The 19,976-nt window shown below is 39.1% G+C and overlaps 1 long non-coding RNA gene across 1 annotated transcript; it reads right to left on the bottom strand.

The window, feature by feature from the left end:
- Positions 1-1,328: 1,328 nt before the first annotated feature.
- Positions 1,329-19,874, bottom strand: LOC148363992 (uncharacterized). Its single transcript, XR_015850628.1, has 3 exons — positions 18,104-19,874; positions 8,948-9,016; positions 1,329-1,684 (listed from the first exon to the last, which is right to left on the bottom strand). It is a non-coding gene; the product is annotated as an uncharacterized LOC148363992 (long non-coding RNA).
- Between the last annotated feature and the right edge of the window lie 102 nt (positions 19,875-19,976).

Here is a 19,976-nt window from a genome sequence, read left to right as displayed (position 1 = left end):
ATTGCTGTCTGAACTTTTTTGAGTTACGAACAAGGGTACATACGAATACTTTTTCGGGACGTCGAAAAATATCCGGACATTACTGTAAGTTAGATTTTGTATTTCGTGCACCTTTATCAAAGTAGAGGACAGTGCTGTAGTGCTTCTTTCCGCTGCGTGGCGCTGTGAGAGGTCACCCAGCATCCACCCCGAAGAAGAAATCCGCTTCCTCTTCCTAGTTCGTGTGTACACAATTCTATACTGTATCTCCAGCGCACTAAGAACTTTTACATCTTTGTTGTTTAATATCTCGTGCATCCATTCAGTACGGTTGGTGTAAAGTGTAAAGAAGTGGCGAGCCATTTCTTTTGAAATAAAAGTGGAAGCTTGATGCGATTGAGAAAATGGTTGGATCGCTTTTTTTTTCGTCCACTCTCTACCACAGAGGAGGACCCCTTGAAGCTCATCTTCCAAAAGAAAGTTAAACAAAGTAGAGTTTAACTTTATAGAGCATAATATTTTATAAAATGTTTATTTTTCAGTACAAAAAATACAGGTTACGTATACAAGCCTTAAACATAAAAAATATAGCACTGAAGCAACCCACGAACAAATTAATCTTACGATTGTTCAGAATCTCATTCGTAAGTAGGGCAGCGTCTGTATTAATACAGTATAAAGAAGAAGAATTTACTTTTATTGTCATTCTTTGTAACCATGCACACAGAAGGAAATGTCGATACACCTGACCCGTACAGTTAAACTGTAGCAAGCTGATGCAGCCGCAGCCAAACAGGGCGCTGCCATTTTAGACCCGACTGGGAGTCATTAGGTGACCAAACCCCCCAATTCCAACCCTTAATGCCGAGCGCCAAGCTGGGAGGCAATGAGTACCAATGTTGTAAGTCTTAGGTATGACTCAGCCAAGGCTTGAACCAGGGACCTCCCAGTCTCGGAGCGGGCGCCCTACCATCTAGGCTACCGTAAAGGGACCGCTTTATACAGTATTTGACCATTAGGCGTCATTAATTCCCAAGGGAACAATTATGACTGTCATACACAATTGCAATTGAACATTGACTGATTTAATTATGCTGCTATTAAGTTTTTATGATACCATGTCTGCATTTTTACTCTTAATGTGTATATTGGGTTATCTAACGGTATTGTGTTTTTAGCTATATTTTGTGATCTTTGTATTTTCTTTTCAATGTGAATGGATGACTGGATGCTCCAAACGTTGTTCTTTGACAGTAAATGTTCTGAACTGAACTGAACTGAACTACTTTGTGTAATCAAAATCTAGCGCTAAAAAGTATAAGTAAGAATACAAACTACGGAGACTCAAAATGACTTAACTGTTATTTATATTTTGTTGCCTTTCACAAAGGTTTTGTTTTTGGGGAGTAGCCATAAAAGCAAAATGGCAGTCATTTATACCAGTTCTCTTTCACACTCTGATGACTGCCTGGCATATAAAGAAAGAATGCAAAAAGTTTGCCTGCATTGTCATGAAGAGTTACAAAGCAGTAGCGCCGTCTGCACGGTGATGGACGTGGCTAGTGAGGTCACCCTTCATCTTTGGCGGCGCTACAAAAAGCCACAGAACGACGTGAAGGCCGCGGGCTACATTAGCAAAGTCGGCGGTGGCAATCTGATGCCTCTGAAAGCCTCCTACGCGCATTCCAAGCATCCACAGCATCCCCTGCATACAAATGATAAAGTGAGGTAGCTTTGATTTAAGGAGACATTTGATATGCATCCAACTTACCTCATTGGTGTTCATATTTTGTGCTAGTTACGGTATACTCAAAGGTGTTGAAATTGTTGTCTTTGGAAGTGGACTGGAGTCTCTATTTTTCTGAGTGGTATTTTCGAAGAAAAGAGGCTACAAGAAGTTGGGCTTGTATTTCCGGCTGTGAGCAAAGCGAGGGTCGTGACCGGTGTTCGGTCTAAGCTGCGCGTGTGCTAAATTGCGCACTGCCCTGAGCTTTTCCGCGCACAAGCAAATCTAGCTAACTCATAAAAATCAGGGCTCGAAATTGCAAATTAAGAAGCGAATTAAGTCAAAATTACAGTGCATGAAGGTAAAAATACAAGGGTTCCCCTGACGTTGTGTTCTAAATGCGGTATTTTGAAGTCAAGGTCGAAGTGGAACAAAGTTGAGTAAAGTCAGTAGAGTTTTTCGAGAACCGGCTTCTTCGGCTTGGCTCACTAAAAAGGAACCGGCTCTTTCGGGTCCTAAACGGCTCTTCAGGTTGTTTTTGCTTCTTTAAAAAAGAAACGAAGGGAAGAAATAAAAGGAAAAATTCAGAAAAAAGCCAGAAAAAAAAGAAAAAGAAACAAAGGAAAAAAGTAAATAGAGAACAAAAAGAAAAAAGTAACAGCTAGGATTTTTCTTTTTGAAGGAATTAAAAAAAAAATAGAAAAAAAGAGGGAAAAAGAAGAAAAAGTTTGTGTTGCATTCAAATAATTTCCAATTATACCAGGTCAATCTTGTTGCCAACATTGTACTTCCACTAAAAAATGTGATTAAATACAGTTGTGTATCGTGCGACCGACTAAATAAGCCCCCAAAAATGTTAGTATTATGCGACAAAAGATACCTGGAAAAAAAGAAATGGAAATCTTGTGAAAGAATTGTTGTAAAAACAAATGACATTTGTAGGCCGTACAACCTTTGCAATAATACATTAGTCAATTCATTAATTGAAACTCAGCAAAATGTAACGTGATGTCAAGTTTTGGACATGTTTGATAAAGGATTAGTTGCCACACTTGGGATTGCTGTTGCTCACTGTTGTTTCAACCGTTGCTCACCGACTTTGTGTGAACGCTCAGACCCGTGGAAAATTAGAGGGAACATTGGTCGTGACAATGGCTTTGTTTGGGATCCAAGTTTGTATATCTGTTTGTCTTTGTGTCTGTTTACCAAAGAAGAGGAGGAAGGAGTTTATATACAAACACCATCTTTCACAGGGAATCAAGTAGGTTACCCTAGATATGAAAAGTTCCTAAAAAGCTCAAAAAAAAACCTTGAAGTTTTGATGACTAGGCATTTTCTTCCCGGGCCAGAACGACAGTGAAAATCAACACCATCTCTTACAGCAGGAATCGGGAACCTATGGCTCGCAAGCCAGATATGGCTTTTTCCATGAATACATAAGGCTCGGAGATGAAATGTAGCACTAGCGGATATTCTTTGTGACGATTATATTTTACTATACAGCGCACCACGGATGTATGAAGTGGTTCGGCCCAGTATATCTATGGCACAGTATCAACTACAGTTTACCCTTCAGATTCAGATTCAGATTCAGATCTACTTTATTGTCATTCTAGTACACGTGTATACAGAACGAAATGTCGATGCATCTGACCCCCACAGTTTCCTTGAATGTACAGATATAAATAAAGTTGTATTGTAATTGGCTACGTATAGTATTTTACCATAGTGCCGATAGTGCAAGAAGAGTAGCTAACCAGATGTGCAAAATGGGCAGTCAGGTTAACAAGTCAGGTACACAGTAACATTAACACTGTAACAATAACGCTGTAATTACCATAGTGCAGAGAGCAATGTGCAATGAGTGGCAAGCTATAAAAAACTGCCAGTAGTGCAAAAGTCAGATTTAGCAGCCGTTTAGATTTAAGTTAACTATATGTTAGATTGACCATTTAACAGTCTAATGGCCAGGGGGACTAGACTATTGCGGAGCCTGGTGGTCCTGCACCGCACACTGCAGAACCTCTTCCCAGAGGCTAGCAGAGTGAACAGTCCATGATGGGGGTGAGAGGGGTCCCCGGTAATGTTCTTAGCATGGGATAGGCAGCGCTTCTGGCCAATGTCCTGAATGGAGGGAAGTGTAGTCCCGATTATTTTCTCTGCTGTCCTCGTTACCCTCCTCACACTACCCCAGTCGGTAGCGCTGCAGCCTCCACACCACACAGAGATACAGCTGGTCAGGATACTCTCTATGGTGCCCCTGTAGAATGTGATGAGGGAGGGTGGGGGCAGGTGGGCTCTCCTAACAGACATTTTCAACACCTCGCTAGACCAAGCCAAAGTACCATCATGCTTCAAATTTGCCAACATCATCCCAGTGCCAAAGAAACCCCAGATCTTATCATTCAACGATTACCGGCCCGTTGCACTGACTCCTATCATAATGAAGTGCTTTGAGAGACTGGTTAAAGAGCACATCACCTCCAGTCTCCCCTCCTCATTCGACCCCTTTCAGTTTGCCTACAGGACAAACCGCTCCACCAGGGATGCCATCTCCTCTGCGCTTCACCTGAGCCTGACACATTTAGAGGAGAAGAACACCCATGTGCGGATGCTGTTCCTGGACTTCAGTTCAGCATTCAACACCATCATCCCACAACATCTGGTAGACAAAATGAGACTCCTGGGTTTCAACACCCCCCTGCGGAACTGGCTGCTGGACTTCCTCTGTGACAGACCCCAATCAGTGCGGATAGGTCAGAACAGTTCAGATGTCATCTACCTCAGCACGGGCTCCCCCCAAGGCTGCGTCCTAAGCCCCTTGCTGTTCACCTTGATGACACATGACTGCGTCCCTAGGTCCGCCACAAACCACATCGTAAAGTATGCTGACGACACAACAGTGGTGGGCCTCATCAGGGATGACAACGACCTAGCCTACAGAGAGGAGGTGGAGCAGTTGGTGGGCTGGTGCAGGGACAACAGCCTGGTCCTGAATGTTGACAAAACTAAAGAGATCATTGTCGACTTTAGGAAAAACCAGCCCAACCATGCCCCACTATGCATCAACAACAAGGCTGTGGAGGTTGTCAGCAGTATCAAGTTCCTAGGGGTGCACATTACAAACAAACTCACCCCGTTTTTGCTGTACATCTCCAAGGAATCCTATGAGTTCATTAAACAATACATGTTCACTGTTGACACACATTGTGATGAAAAGCCACAGAACAAACAGTAAATACCGAAAACGCCAGCCAAGAACACAGATTATTTGATTAGGTAAGAGGGAGGGGTGAGCGAATCTCTGCACACAAAGCATGCCCCCCTCTCGCACATGCCCACTGCTTCGAAGGGAAACACAACAATAACATTTTCTGTTTACCAACAACAATTTCATCAAATTGATTTTGAAACACAGAAAATAATACACATTATAATGCCTCTTTTGTCAGCACAAAATTTGACAGTATAGATTTAAAAACTGTTTTCTTTTGCATTAAACTTGAAAAATGTATTGATGAATAAAATACAGTACATGATGAAAATAGCAAATACGGAAAATGTATGATTAAAAAAAGAATATCGAAATGACATTTGTATTATTTTAACGTACACGGTGCAGTACATAATGTTAGATATAGTTTTATAGAAGTGGGCGCTACCCTGGGGACATTAGGGCCACGGGTAACAACCACGTTTTTGGGGTAATACTTTTGTTTATTCTTTCTTGCGCCAGCCGGTTCAAAAGAAAGGTATTAAGCCCAAGCCCTGGCCAAAATTGGTGTGGCGTCTGACCCAAAATGTCAATGATCACGTTCGGGTTGGGCTGGGCTTCTCCCTCGCTGACTTCGCTAAAAAATTATGTTTATAAAAGTGAGTAGTTTTGGCGACAATAAAACAGAAGTGGACTCATCATAAGCTACTGTACTAAACTTCCTGTCTCTGTCTATTATTTACCTGTCATTGTTCTTTTTGTCTCTCTCTAAGTGTCGTGCTAGATCCTTACGGACAAGCTGCTGCTCTGGATTATGGCCTAATTTTCAACCCTTCCAAATGACAGACGTCTCTAAAATTGTCCTGTTACCACATAAAAAAAATCTGGCAACGACGGAAATTTGTCGTTTAATGTAACCTCTGCGGACTCAGAAATATGTAAATGTTATTTAAACTTGTTTAACTTCGATTTTCTTAGAGAGAGACATGCTTTAATTCACCTTTTCTTCTCTCGAGTAAAATATGACATTTCATGTTTGCTACAGGATTGGCCTTGCAAATCAAGTTAATTGGTTTGGGCTTGGGCCGTGTTGGCTTTGATTCCCGTGTCTCTGGGTTGAGTCAGGCTGTATTTTTTTGGGTCCGTTGCCATCTCTGGGCTGAATTCAAAAGCCTTGATAAGTCTGTATTGAATGAATTCATTAACAACTGACAGAACATGGATGTCTATATCACTTATTATAAGAAGGCAAAGAAACTTCCCCGTGCGATTAAGCAGTGTTGGGATTAACGCCGTAATAAATAACACAGTTACATAACTGTGTAATTTACTATATAATAAATGGTAATATATGGATTAAAGAACAAAATCAAACTAAAGAGACATTCGAGAGCTGAAAGAGCTGGGCTCCTTTTATAATGACCCCAGCCGAAATAGCCTGTTTTCTAAAGAGTCAGAATTCCCATCTCCACAACGGACCTTTAAAAGTAGATTGTATTTATTACTCTCACTTCATAAAGTTTACAGTTGATTGTCATTTTATGATATTATTTACAGTTTATTTTTGTTGCACTTCAAGTGTAGGATACAGATGTTGCTGTTTATTACCAGTGTCTGAAACTCATGACAAAATGTTACCGGACACCAGGGCAGACAACTCTGAAAAGTTGCCTGCTGCCCCATTTTTCACAACTTGAAACGCAATAAGACGACTAATCGCAAAAACAACCCCGTCGTTGCAAAGTATCAAGGATTGATAATCAGAATACATAAACAGAACAACACTTAAAATTCATGTTTATTATAAATCTACTTAGAACATTCATTGCATGTATATGACATCGCTGTTTTCCATCTGAGAGAGAGAAGTTGTGTAAGTGGTACGCCCGACGTAAAAGATGCACGCCCGATTATTTCAAACACTGTTATTACACGATTACCTGTCTGATCTCTATTCAACTAACTCGAATACTGCTCAGAAAATGTCAAATTGTTTGGATAGATACTTTCTCTGGTAACTAGTTAATTTTACTATGGAGTAACTCAGTGACTTTTTAGAAGAAGTACTGAGTAATTATTACTTTTTTAAGGTATCGTGCCCAACATTGCGAATGAGCAACAACCCTAAGTTAGGCTGAAGACACCTCATGGCTCCGTTTGACACAAAAGGAAGGGCTCTGACCTTCCTGCCACGTGGCCTCGCTAATATTGTTATCATGTTTGTGTTGACTACACAATCCGCACGCCTGATAAAGGAACAAAGTATTCGAAGGGCTTTGAAGTGGCCAAATGGTGCTGGCCAGAACTAAAGCGTCTGCCGGTGACCAGTTGTCGCTGTAAGGCTAATGACAGCAATGAGAAAATTCCCCCTGGAATGGACACCAGGCAACAACTAGTGAGTTTTGAGAGACTATGAAGAATAGCCCTCAAATAATAAAAGGTCTACGTTGAGGAAGTTTGGTACACATTCTTGAGAAAAATGGTCAAAGTCAATTGTTTAGGCCTAACTCAAATCACTTTTATCTTAACTGACCATAATGAAAGAAATACAATTGGATTTTTTGATTTCAGCTCTTCATTTGAAAAATCAGTTCTTAAATCTTTCAGACTAAAAAAAAAAAAAAAAAGTTAAATCCTACAAACAAATTAAACAAAAAAATATAAATACTATAAATAAATACTCTAAAAAAAGCATCTTGTGGCCCATTTACAGAAACTTTGACTAGTAGTAGTATTTCTTTTGAATATTTTGAGTGTAAAAAAAAAAGCTAAAGAAAGAAGCAAACAAACAAATTATATATATATAAAGAACATATCTTATGATATGTGGCATGACGTATTTCAGAGACTGGTGACATCGTACAGACACGTATTTGTTTATCAAAAGTCCAGCGGCTTTAAGGGGTTAAGGTACCATTTATCATTAAAACTCTATCTGTGTACCATATTTCTTTGTAAATATCTCATTTTTTCATGTGAGCACATGGGACATGGGTGCGGCTTATGTATGTAAAAAAGTATTTTTCCTTTAAAATGTACTGGGTGAGGCTTATAATCAGGTGTGCCTTATAGTCCGAATTTTACGGTAGTGAAACATGTTGCTTCTTTTAAGTTTTAGCATTCCAGTGGTGTTTCTTGGGCAGGTACAGCCTGGCGATACCCATCCCTCTGCAGGCTGTCTTATGTATGCAATTGTTCCTCCACCTGAAACAGATACTGGTTTCCGTGGTTACCAGTGGCAGGCGAACTGTCTTGGTTTGACTCAGATACAGCACCTTCACTATCTGGTTGGCATTGTTTTTCAGTGTAAAGGGTCACTTGTTTTTTGAGTAAAACTTCATCTTTCTATTCAGAGACGAGCCGGATCTCAGCATTGAGGACAGTGGCGTGGGACAATACTGATATTAGTTCCTTAATTTCTGAGGAAACACTGTTTTGTCCCGAAATTTTGAATATCGCAGTACAGTACTACTACAAGTCATATTTATTTGTACAGCCTTTTATCACAAAAAGTTCAAAAGGGCTGCACAGAGCACAACAACAACAAAAACTAGTAAAATATAACATCAGCTATACAATATATTTTGTGGGAACGGGAATATTTCAAGCAAATATGTAATTTGGCTTACATAGAATCAAAATGCCGAATACGATTAAATCAATGATAATAATATTGTAATGTAAAGTTCATACTCATGTAAGGGAGCTAGGTAAGGGAGCCAGACCCCAACTAGATGGCGAGCTAGAAAGGAGGCCAAAATCTAGCTTGATGGCTAGCAGAGAAAAATAAAATATTGGCTCAATAGCTTGCAAAAAAAATGTAAAATAATAGGTCTCTAGCTTGCTAATTAGCAAGAAAATATAGGATGATAGCTCGCTACAAAGCTAAAAAAAAAAGTAGCCAGATAGCTAGCTAAAAAAACATACGCACATTTTTTAAACATTCGCTTTCTAAAACCCATAAATTAGTTTGTTGTATTTCAAAACGACTGCCCATTTTCGATGAATGTGATCTCAAGCTCACTTACCTAGTTATTGTCTGCCTCATGTCTTTCCGGATTATTTTCCTGTATAACTGAATTTAGTCTCACCAGCACCTTTTGTGGGATAGGAAAAAAGAAAATCAACAAGGAATTCAGTGGCAAAGTGACAGCTGGGGGAAATGCAAGGATAAATTAGTGGCTGCAAACCTAAACATGGTGGCCAGAAATGTTATGTTATGAAAACTGTCCCTTCACTGTGGAATACTGATTAGTAAGAAATAATCAGTCGTTGAGTTGAATACCAAATGAATCAATGCTGACTGTACTGTCTGCCTGTTGATTTCAAAACCGAAGTGGCCGAGGCCCAGACATGTTGCCTTTTGGTCAGTTTTCTCATTGTTTGCATAACAGTCAGGGTTACGACCCTTCCCTGATGCGTAACTGTCTGACTTATCGCAGTTCCTCAGACGTACAAGAAAATGCCATAAAAACAAACCAAAAGATGGAGGAAGTGAAGAAAAAGAGAAGTTAAAATTTGATCAAAACCCGATGTTAAATTTCCCCATTTTCTGTTCCGCTCGCCATTTAAGATGAAGCTATTATGACATACATGTCACAGTGCGGCTCAACTGCACCATGTGGCATCCAGTGTGCCAAGCAGACCCGAAACTGGAGTTTTTGTGGGCTTATCGAGGGTCTGTTTGGCTTGATACTGATCCGTGCGCCTGGAGGTGTGACCGCCGCATGTGACATCACTCAGTCTGCATGCTTGAGCAGATTACAAACCTTAAGAGATAGTCATCAGCGCTAGCTTACAGGGCTTCATGTTTCAGATTTGCCCGAGCGCCACTGCAGGAATAGGTTACAAGTTTGAAAATGTTGGTATTTAATGAAATACATCTTTTATATTTTTCACTATTTCCATCTTAATTCAAATCCGGCTAGTTAATAACTTAAGTGCAGATCCTTGATGACAGAGAAGGCCCAGCAGGGACTGCACTTCTTGAGAGTGCTTGGAAAGAATCTAGAAATGAAGCTTCTGTTGTCCTACAAAACCACAGGGGAGAAGATTCTGGCATACAGTATCTCAGTATGGTATGCCGAGAACATGGCAGTGGACAGGAAAACATACAGAGAATAATCAACAGAGCTCAGTAAATCATTGGCTGCTCACTGCACAGTCTGGAGGACATTGCCGGCTTTCAATAACGCAGCAGAGCCGTCAACATTATAAAGGAATCTTTTCACGCCAGCCACCATCTCTTTGACCTATTACCCGCTGGTAAACGATACAGGTCCCTTAAAACAACGGCTAACAGGCTCAGAGACAGTTTCTTCCCCAGGGCTATTATCATTACTACAAGAACAGGCGCGCAAAACTCTTTTATCTTGCAACTTATTTGGAAATTTCTGTTGATGTAAATGTCATCACACTATTATTACAACTTAGTCCAGTCCCTTAGTAAATATATTTGCCTTTTTTTCTGATAGTAATCTTGTTTTTTGTCTTTAAAGTCCCTAATCCGTGTTTACCCTGGAGTGCCATGTTGGCTCTTAATGCAATCAATGACTAAATTGTTTTTATGATAATAAAGACAATTCAATAAACAAGGCAGTAAACAGTGTTCCAAATCTTTCGTCTGTCAAATTTCTGAATTCATCTGAATTAAGTCGCGAAATACATGAGTTTCTATTCATTTCACTTGACAACCTACCTTTTCTGAGTTTGGCCATATGACATTCTCAAGTTGAGATGATTGTTTTTAGCGTAGCACTGTGTACCGTATTTTCCGCACTATAAAGGCGCACCTAAAAGCCTTTATTTTTTTTCAAAAGCTGACCATGCGCCTTATAATACAGTGCGCCTTATTTATGGATCAAGTTTAAGTCGCAAAGTCTTCCAACTAACTTGCAGCCGCCGACTCGATTTTCCCCCGAACACCAAGTAGTCCGCGGTGTATGCTGGGATTTATTTACCGGCGTTTCATTGGCTAACCAATGTGTCAATCATCATTTGAATCGATCACTACTGGCCAAAGGTATTCGGAGGTCAAGGGGCGGATCCTTTTTATCATTTACAGGCTGGCATGGGCTTAAGCGGCAAAATAAAGCCTGCAATTGGCCGAAAAAGATGTGTCAATCATCAGTTGACTCGATCACTATTGGCTAAAGTTATTCGGAGGTCAAGAGGCGGATCCTTTTTATCATTTACAGGCTGGCGTAGGCTTAAGCGGCAAAACAAAGCCTGCAATTGGCCGAAAAAGATGAATGTGAATAGCACGTGGTTGACGGCATAGAGAAAGCATTTTTTACTATTCTGTATTTGTAAATATTTTATTCTCCTGGATTTACTACACTCACGGATAGAAGAGGACCATGGCTGCACATTATTAGTGAACACAACGACTTTGGTGAGCTACTCCGGCTACATATTTTCCCTGTATCTTGTTTCAGATTGAACTCGATGTTTCTGTGATAAGCGGTGCAGATAATGAATGAATGGAATGGAGTGTCTATTTTTAAATTAAAATCAATTCCAAGTGTTTATTGTCATATGCACAGTAAAGTTGCGATCGAAAAAGAAAATAGAAACTAAGGAATGGTTGGCATTTCTTGAATCCTAAGACTTTAACCTTCCGAATGATGGAACGATGCATTTGAGTGACATCATACGGACACCGCATCCGCACGTGTTCTCGACACGTCTTTGCGTCTTTGCAAGCTTTGGGAATGTAGGGGGTAATAAGTTGGACTGAACTATCTGACTGTTTTGTCGACGTTCCCATTGTAGCGCCTTATAATCCGGTGTGTCTTATTAATGTCAAATATGGGACCAAAAACTATTTTTTCGGGGTGCGCCCTATAACCCGGTGCGCCTTATAGTGCGGAAAATAGGGTACTTGTCAGTTGACAGCAAGTTGCTAAATGGATTCCCCAAAATAGGGGGACATTTTTAAAAAACACACTATTTTTTTCTGCACTATAAAGCACACCTGATTTTTCCAGAAATTTAAGTCAGCCGTATAATGTAGTGCAGCCTGAAGACTGGAAAAAGGGTAAATCAAATTCTAAATGCATAGTTACAACTAAATGCTAATACATACGTTCACCATTTTTTAACGAATCAAGCAAGCAAAACATGAATCCGGAATTGAATAAAGAAACCCCTTTCTGCAATTTTGGGGTTATACCAACCACACTACTTTTAGTCACAGAAAGAGGAAGTTTTTTATATCTAAAAGGTCGTTTTGAACTGGGGAAGTGAAACTGAACAACTGTCGAGGGAAAGGCGGAAGGTATGGTTGTCGAGGATCAACAGCGATGTATGCACTTTTGATCCAAAGCGATTACGCAATGTTCGCTCTGATCATTTTGTAACAGCTAAGGTCATTACGTCCCTACTCCTTGTAATTATAACCTGGTAAAAACATATTAACATTTTAACAACATAATAGAAACATAGGTTGGTATTCTAAAAATGCATTAAAACTGGCAGCCTTTCACGCTAATAAGTAAAAAAAAAAAAAGTAGCTCTCAGGATAAAGAAAAAAAAAAGGCGATCCCTGCACTACACCATTCAGCAACATCTAGTGGTCAAGTAATACACACCTTCTCTTCAACCAGCAGCTGGCAATGCAAAAGCAAACCGAATACTTTTCATCCCAAGGCCATGTATAAGTTAACATTTTCTATGAAAATATTCTAGTAAGCAAAAATCAATACCTTGATTGTTGCAACTTTATCCCTAAAAAAAAAATATTATATAAAAGCAGTGTCTGAAACTCATAACAAAAAGTTACCGGACACCAGCCATAAAGTTGCCTGCCCCATTTTTCACAACTTGAAACAACAAGCGGCTCATCGCAAAAACCCATTGTTGCAAAGTATTAAGGATTAATAATCAGAATATGTAATAGAACAACCCTTTAGAATTAAGTTTATTATAAATCTACTTATAACATTCATTGGATGTATATGACATTGCTGTGTTAACTCATCTTCATTCATGCAATGTTTGCGTTGCGTCTTCTGCTACAAGCCACGTGAACTCCGCTTTCAAAGATGCTTTTAATGTACGTTTATGTTTTGTAGCGTCATAAATTTTGTTAGCTTCTTTTGAATATTTCTTCTGGGGTTGAGGTTTTGGCTTGATTCCTAACCACTTATCCATTTTTCTTGTGTTCTCTGTGCGTCTACTTTGGAAAATGATATGCAAATGCATGACTTTATAACGCTCGGGAGAGTGCAGTTATTCGATGCAGGCTTCTGATTGGCTGCAGAGTATGCAAATTTCCAAACGAACCGAAACCCCGAAATTTCAAAAGCAAACAAACATTTCAAAATTAGAATAAAGCAAACGTTTGATTTTTAAAAAAATTAGTATTTTTTTTCTTTTCTATTGAAAAAGTTGTCGGCCACCCGGGCAGAGACGTTTTGTAAGTTGTACGCCCGACGTAAAAGATGCACGCCCCGGGCGTCTGGGCAGACCTTATTTCAGACCCTGATAAAAGTCAAGTGGTTTGCTAATTGTATTCCCATGGAAAGACCTATTGCACCCACCCCGTCCACTGCCAAAAAGCTCCCAGTCTGCTACAAATTCACTCCAGTATTCCGCAAGAAAACAATGTTCAATTTTAAAAAGTTTCAATTTGTGCTTCATGAAGGGGACTTCCACTTTTTTATGAGACATTGATTGACTTATCTAGTCATGTCTTTGCAAATCCATTTGTCATCTTGTAAGTCTGCAAACTCACAGGGAGAAGAATGAAAAGTAATTCTCACCACCTCCACCCATTTGCCTCACTGCGTTGTGATGCACTGCACACTCACTGTACAGAGCGCTGCACTGAGCAAACAGGAAATCTCCCCACACTCATACAAGCCTGGACAGGAACACTGGCACTCGTGCATTTAGTTGCAAGTGAGCAAGGGGAAAAAAGGATATGTGAAAGCTAGCTTTCCAAAAATCTTTCCCAACCATTCCAGAGGAGGCCAAGAGAAGCACGGGTTCCAAAGAATGGAAAAAAAAAACTTGGACAGAATATGTTGTTTTGGGTTCCAAAATAACCAACACACACCTCTTTGAGAGTTCTCTAATTTATGTTCCACTACATCAATGTTGAATTGAATTTAAAATATACAAAAAAAGCTCACAGAAATCTAAAATAATGGAGGAAAAAAAAATCTAACCACCTGCCATCGATGCTGTGCGCATCAGATTGGGAGCTGTGGGTAGATCTTAAGAATAAGCTGATCTTTCCTCAGGAGGAAGCGGCAACTACGCTCCGACCAGATATGACCTTTCTTACTAGGAGAACAAAGTCCATAACTTTAGCCTAACTCACTGTTCCCTGGAGAGACAGGCTAGCCATATCTCATCAGGCAATGACGGCTATATACAAGGACATGCATGAGGTGACAATCGCTGTGTGGTATGCCACGCTCCATCCAATCGAGGTTGGCCTTCTGGGTTTCCCCGCCAGATCTCTGCCCAGTTTTCTGCAGAAGATCGGACTTATTTCCAAACAAGTACAGAAGGCTATCAGAGAGGGCCAGAGTAGCCTAAGGCAGTTCCAGGTGGCTGTACTCCTTCTGCAGGAGAACGAGAACTCGGCCCTTGCTGCCCCACTCAGGAGAGGGGTGAAAGACCTGTAACCATGAGATGCCTGCTGGGGATGCAGAAGGGGTCCGAATGAACAACACAACACTCCACCAGTTAGTCCCTTAACATCAACATCCGTATTTGCTCCCGCACTCTCTTCTCGTAGCAAAGCACCTCCAGTGTTTATTTGATCTTAGGGTCTTCCTCCATGTCATAATAAGTAAAATAAATCCAATTTTGTTGACAAGCCGAGTTACTTAAACGGGTTCTTGATAGTGACTCAATCAGGGACACAGAATACAAACCATGTTATTTACTTACTTATTTACTTACTTTACAAATGTCATGTCAGTTGGGGAAGGTTTCTTTTTTAAGTATTTAAAATAATAGTATTTTTCAAAATATTAAAATAAATGATTGTTTTTTTGGTTTGTCTTTTTGAGTTTTCCTTGTTTTCCAAGTTTTTCAAAAATAATGGATATACTGGACTGTCTCAGAAAATTAGAATATTGTGATAAAGTTCTTTGTTTTCTGATAAAGTATTCTATTGCTCTCTTGAACTTAAAATGCATCACCACTAAAAATGCAATGTGGAAATTAACATTTGACGTCCGTAGCCGTCAGTGGCAATGAACAAATTCGAAATTTAACCCAGCCTCGAGTTACATAATGATAGTTAAAAGGCATATTCCTTATTAGTTATGGGCTAGATATCAGCTCAAAAGTATTCAATGAGTTTACGGGATTTTATTAAAATATGTTTCATCACGTGACTCATGATAGAAGACTTGATTCAACATTTGCATATTTAGTCATTTTCAAAATATGATTCACCTGAAAGCACAAAGCACGGAAGAATATTGTTGGCTAACGCAGGAAATGCCGCCTGAATCACATTTCCATCACATTTCCTGCATGAGCATCATCAAATTCATCAGAGAAAATAGGTATGGAGTAATCAGCTGGCTTGTTGTAGTGCGCCATCTGCAGGACATTTCTAATGAGGCAACATTTACTGTATTTTTTCTTTTGGATTTTTCAAACAAGTGCGTTTACCTCATTGCATTGAAGCAAGGTGGATGTACCCAAATTCTAAATAAAAAGCAGCGTTGGGAATAACACGTAACCAAGGAACGCAATCACATTTCTCAGTAGTGAGTACTCTACTGTGAAACACAATAAAAATTTGTAATTATGCTGTTGTTAGGATACCTGCCAACACCACAATAAGCTAAACTACCACTTCTCTACCTGTAAAAAACTCCTACCATTTTTAAAATTTACCGCTTTTTCAAAAGGTAAACAAACGAAATGACCCAAGACTAGTATTTTAGGCTATGGCGACTTTATTTTGAAGCGAGACGAAGTCTTTGTGCAAGGGCTATACAAATACAAATGACTTGACTTGACTTGACTTGACTAAACCGCTCAAACAATCGCTTTTGATTTACACTTTGATAAACATCAACCACTTTTAATTTTAAACGAGCACATTTGTTTTTAAATTCTGGAGACAGAATGTGTTTGTTGCGCTTTTTGATGTCAAAAGTTTGGCATGAAAAAATGTATTAATGAAAGAATGGTCTTTATTGTCATTATACAATAGAATTGTAGAACGAAATTGGGTGAGTTGTTACATAGCCGCAGTAGTATAGACCTGAGACTTTTGCTTTAGCGACTGATGCTGCTTCCGTCTCTTCCCGTACACGATAGCAATCCACGGAGCACCCGTTGGCCTCGTCAATTCGTCTTGAATGTTGTATCGATGTCAGTAGCCGATGTTCACAAGCTCCTGTCAAGTGTAGTGGTGTAACGCTAACGTATGCGCGGCTACATTCCGAAGACCGTTACACAAAAAAGAACTAAATGGGAGCGCCAAGAGCTGCTGCGCTCATGCGCCCACTCCATTACGTTTACGGACGCTGCGCTACTTACGAACGAGATTGTTCGTAAGTTGAAATTTGTCCGTAAGTTGCTCCAGTGTTATATTTTGTATAATTAAGGTTTGTATGAGTATGTTTAAGGCTTGTATACGTCACTTTTATTTTATTTGTACTAAAGGAAATAAACAATTCATACACTAACATGCCCTATAAAGATTAATAAAGTTGAGTTTAACTTACTTTTGGAAGATGAGCTTCAAAAGATTCTCCTCCGTGGTAGAGCAGACAAAAAAAGCGATTCAACCATTTTCTCAACCGCATCAAGCTTTCTTATTCCACTTTTGTTTAAAAAAAAAACAAAAAAAACTGCTCGCCTCTTCTTTGCACTTTACACCAACCATATTGAATGGATGCACAAGATATTATACAATAAAAATGTCAAAGTTCTTAGCGCGCTTAGGATACAGTACACATAGTATGTTTACACACGAACTAGGAAGTAGAAGCCGGATATCTTCTTCGGGGTGCTGGGTGACCACTCACAGCACCACATGGTGGAAAGAAGCACTACAGTACTGTCGTCTACTCGGAAAAAGGTGCACACAATACAAAATCTAACTGACAGCAATGTCCGGATATTTTTAGAGATCTCCAATTTTTTTTCGTATCTACCGTTTATCGTGAGTCAAATGGTCGTAAGTAGGGGAATGTCTGTACTTGAGTAAGTTTTGGGAAATTTTGTACTTCTAGGGGTATTTTTTTAATACCTATACCTTTTACTTGAGGAAATTTGTGAAGGAAAAAAACAATACTTTTACTCTGCTACATTAGGCAACACTGAATTCATTATCCCGTTACTTGATAAATCCCCTCCATGTAAGTATGCGTCTGTCTGTCTCCGCTAAGGCGCATTTATTTTGACGCAGAACTCTGTCAGACTCTACCATGTTTAACCAATCAAATGTAGCAGCCTTGTCACCTGACCTTATTCAACTTCAGCGTGGGTAAAAAAAGTTTACTGATGAAACAGATTGAAAATGTCTCTTAGCAATACATGAAAACACAGAAGAGGGGGAACACCATGGCCTCACATCAAAAGCATGTTCCCCTTAATAAGAGTGCGAAGCACTAGCTACAATATGCAATGTCTCCTTTGTTCGAGCTCATGGGTTAGCTTGTCCTGCTTGCAGAGCCTGTTAAGACAAGTATTGGGGCTTGACATGTGCTGCTTGGTGCTACATGTGCTTAGTATAAATCAAATAAATACTTTTTTATATTTTTTATTTTTGGTAAAGCACTTCAATTTACGTTGATTATTTTAATCTACTTTGTAATTAAATTATTGTTTTGTTGATTGGATGGACTTGGATCGTTTAATGATCCGATTGGTTGTTTACAAACATCAATAAACACGACGTTGCTACAGTTACTCAGTACTTCAGTATTTTTTTTTATTTTTACTCCAGTAAGTATTTGGATGATTAATTTTACTTCTACTTGAGTAATATGATTCTGAAGGAACATTACTTTTACGACAGTAAATTTGTGGGCTACTCTACTCACCTCTGGTGCCGCCATACGTACAGTAATTGTAACAAATAACTGTTTTTAAGAAATATGTCCAAAACTAAAAATAGTTGTCTAACATGGTTATTTAATTTCACGCATGAATAGTGGACGTCAGCAAACAGAAACATTTTCAGAAAGGCGACATACCTCTTCAGATCATCTCTGTATTATCACAATTTGTGGCGAAACGTGTTGTCAACGTTTCGAATTTGACATAATAACCCAAAAGAAGAACAAAACTTAAAGTCGTGTGACATAAATGGATGCTAAACAAAAGACGAATGATTACAAACAGGTTTCCATGACGACAAACGACAATGAACTGATTGTCATCAGCTGCGAACAGTCTCGACCAGGCAAATGCCTGAATAAAATAAAAATTACAAACAATTATTTGTGAAATATTGGGAGTTATGGAAACATAGTCAATCAACACACGTGTTTGACAAAAACTTGGGGTAATTTTAAAACTCCTGACACGAGATAAAATTGCATTATTGTTTATCGTTATTAAAAAGCAAGTAAGATCTCCCCTCCATCCCGCACAGGCCAATTGCAATGACCAAATATATCCAGCAGGTGGTACTGTAACCAACCAGAATTGACCTGTCACTAAAAGCAGTGTTTCTCAACCTTTTTTGAGCCAGGGCAGGCTTTTCTTTTCATTAAAGGGACAGAGTGTAATATATATATTGTCTCATGGTGGTACCAAAAACATCCACCATCATCCCTTTGTTAAATATTATTTAAGAAAAAAATCCTAGGTCGAGAAATTTGTACAGTATTTATTCTACATAGTGGAATCCGTACCAAGATCCCTTATTAGTAAGTACAGTCTCGATCTCCTAGAAACATAACCATAATAATAATTAAAATACCAATTAAAATCAATAAAAAATAGCTGTGGTGGAAAGACTTGTATTTTCTCAGTTCTAAATATTTTCTGTGTTTTTGTAATAAAAGAAGAAAATGATCATTAAAATGGAATAAATATGTGCAAGATTTATTTTACTATGATTTATATTTTTTTTGCTGTGCAATCAGGGAGAGTGTGAGTGTGAACGGTGTATTATTTTACCCCCAGGTGTCGCTGTATGGTTTACTGTAATCATAATGAAAAGCACCAGGAAGAATACAAACTACGGACACTCGCAGTGAACAAAATGCATCATTTTACTTCTCAATTTTTGCCCAGATTGCAGACAATTAGAGCAGCCCCCTTTGGGCGAGGCTCGTGTTATATATTATTAATGTAAAAATTTTTTAAAAGAATATGTCAATATGATAGTGCATGTATCTGTTTATTACTTAAATCAATATATATATTTTTTTTTAAATGGATGAAAGTTTTTTCTCCAGAGGCTCTAAATAATACACACTGTCCCTTTAAACACCTTCAACAACCCGAATAAGTTATTAAATATTAATATTTCCCTGCACCACCTCATGAGCTGATATTCAGTATCACGGCTTAACGCCAACCAGGGTTGAAGAGGAAACACTTCCTGTGGTGTGTCTTGGGCTAGTACATCCTGGTGGTGCCCATTCCTTGGGAAGGGGAAGCTTCCTCACATGAAACAGATTGTACTGATTTCAATGGTTACTAGTAACAGGAGAAACCTTCTGATCCGACTCAGATGAAGCACCTTCATTATCTGGTCTCCGTTGTTTTTCGGAGTACATATCATGATAAAAAAAAAACCATAGTAATCTGCTGCCATTTTCTGATATGGATGAATGTACAGTTACTTGGCTGATCATTGTTCAATATTATTCTTTTTGGCAAAGATCAAATCGGGAAATTTCCTGCGGCACCCCAGAGAAGGTCTCACTGGTTGAAAAACAATAACTTCTCATGAATTATCTTACTCTCATTGCAAGAATTGGTTTTAACATGAACGAAAAGAACATATTGAAATGAAATGAAATGATCTGCATTTATAGAGCGCTTTTCAAGTCAATGACTTCCCAAAGCGCTTTACAATGTGCTCCACATTTCCCAATAGCGGCCCTGCAGCCA

This window comes from Urocampus carinirostris, chromosome 6, assembly GCF_059441175.1.
Source record: "Urocampus carinirostris isolate Australia breed hairy pipefish chromosome 6, RoL_Ucar_1.0, whole genome shotgun sequence".
Classification (NCBI taxonomy): domain Eukaryota; kingdom Metazoa; phylum Chordata; class Actinopteri; order Syngnathiformes; family Syngnathidae; genus Urocampus; species Urocampus carinirostris.
The sequence above is the reverse complement of the archived record's forward strand: the minus strand, read 5'-3'. Positions and strand labels throughout refer to the sequence as shown.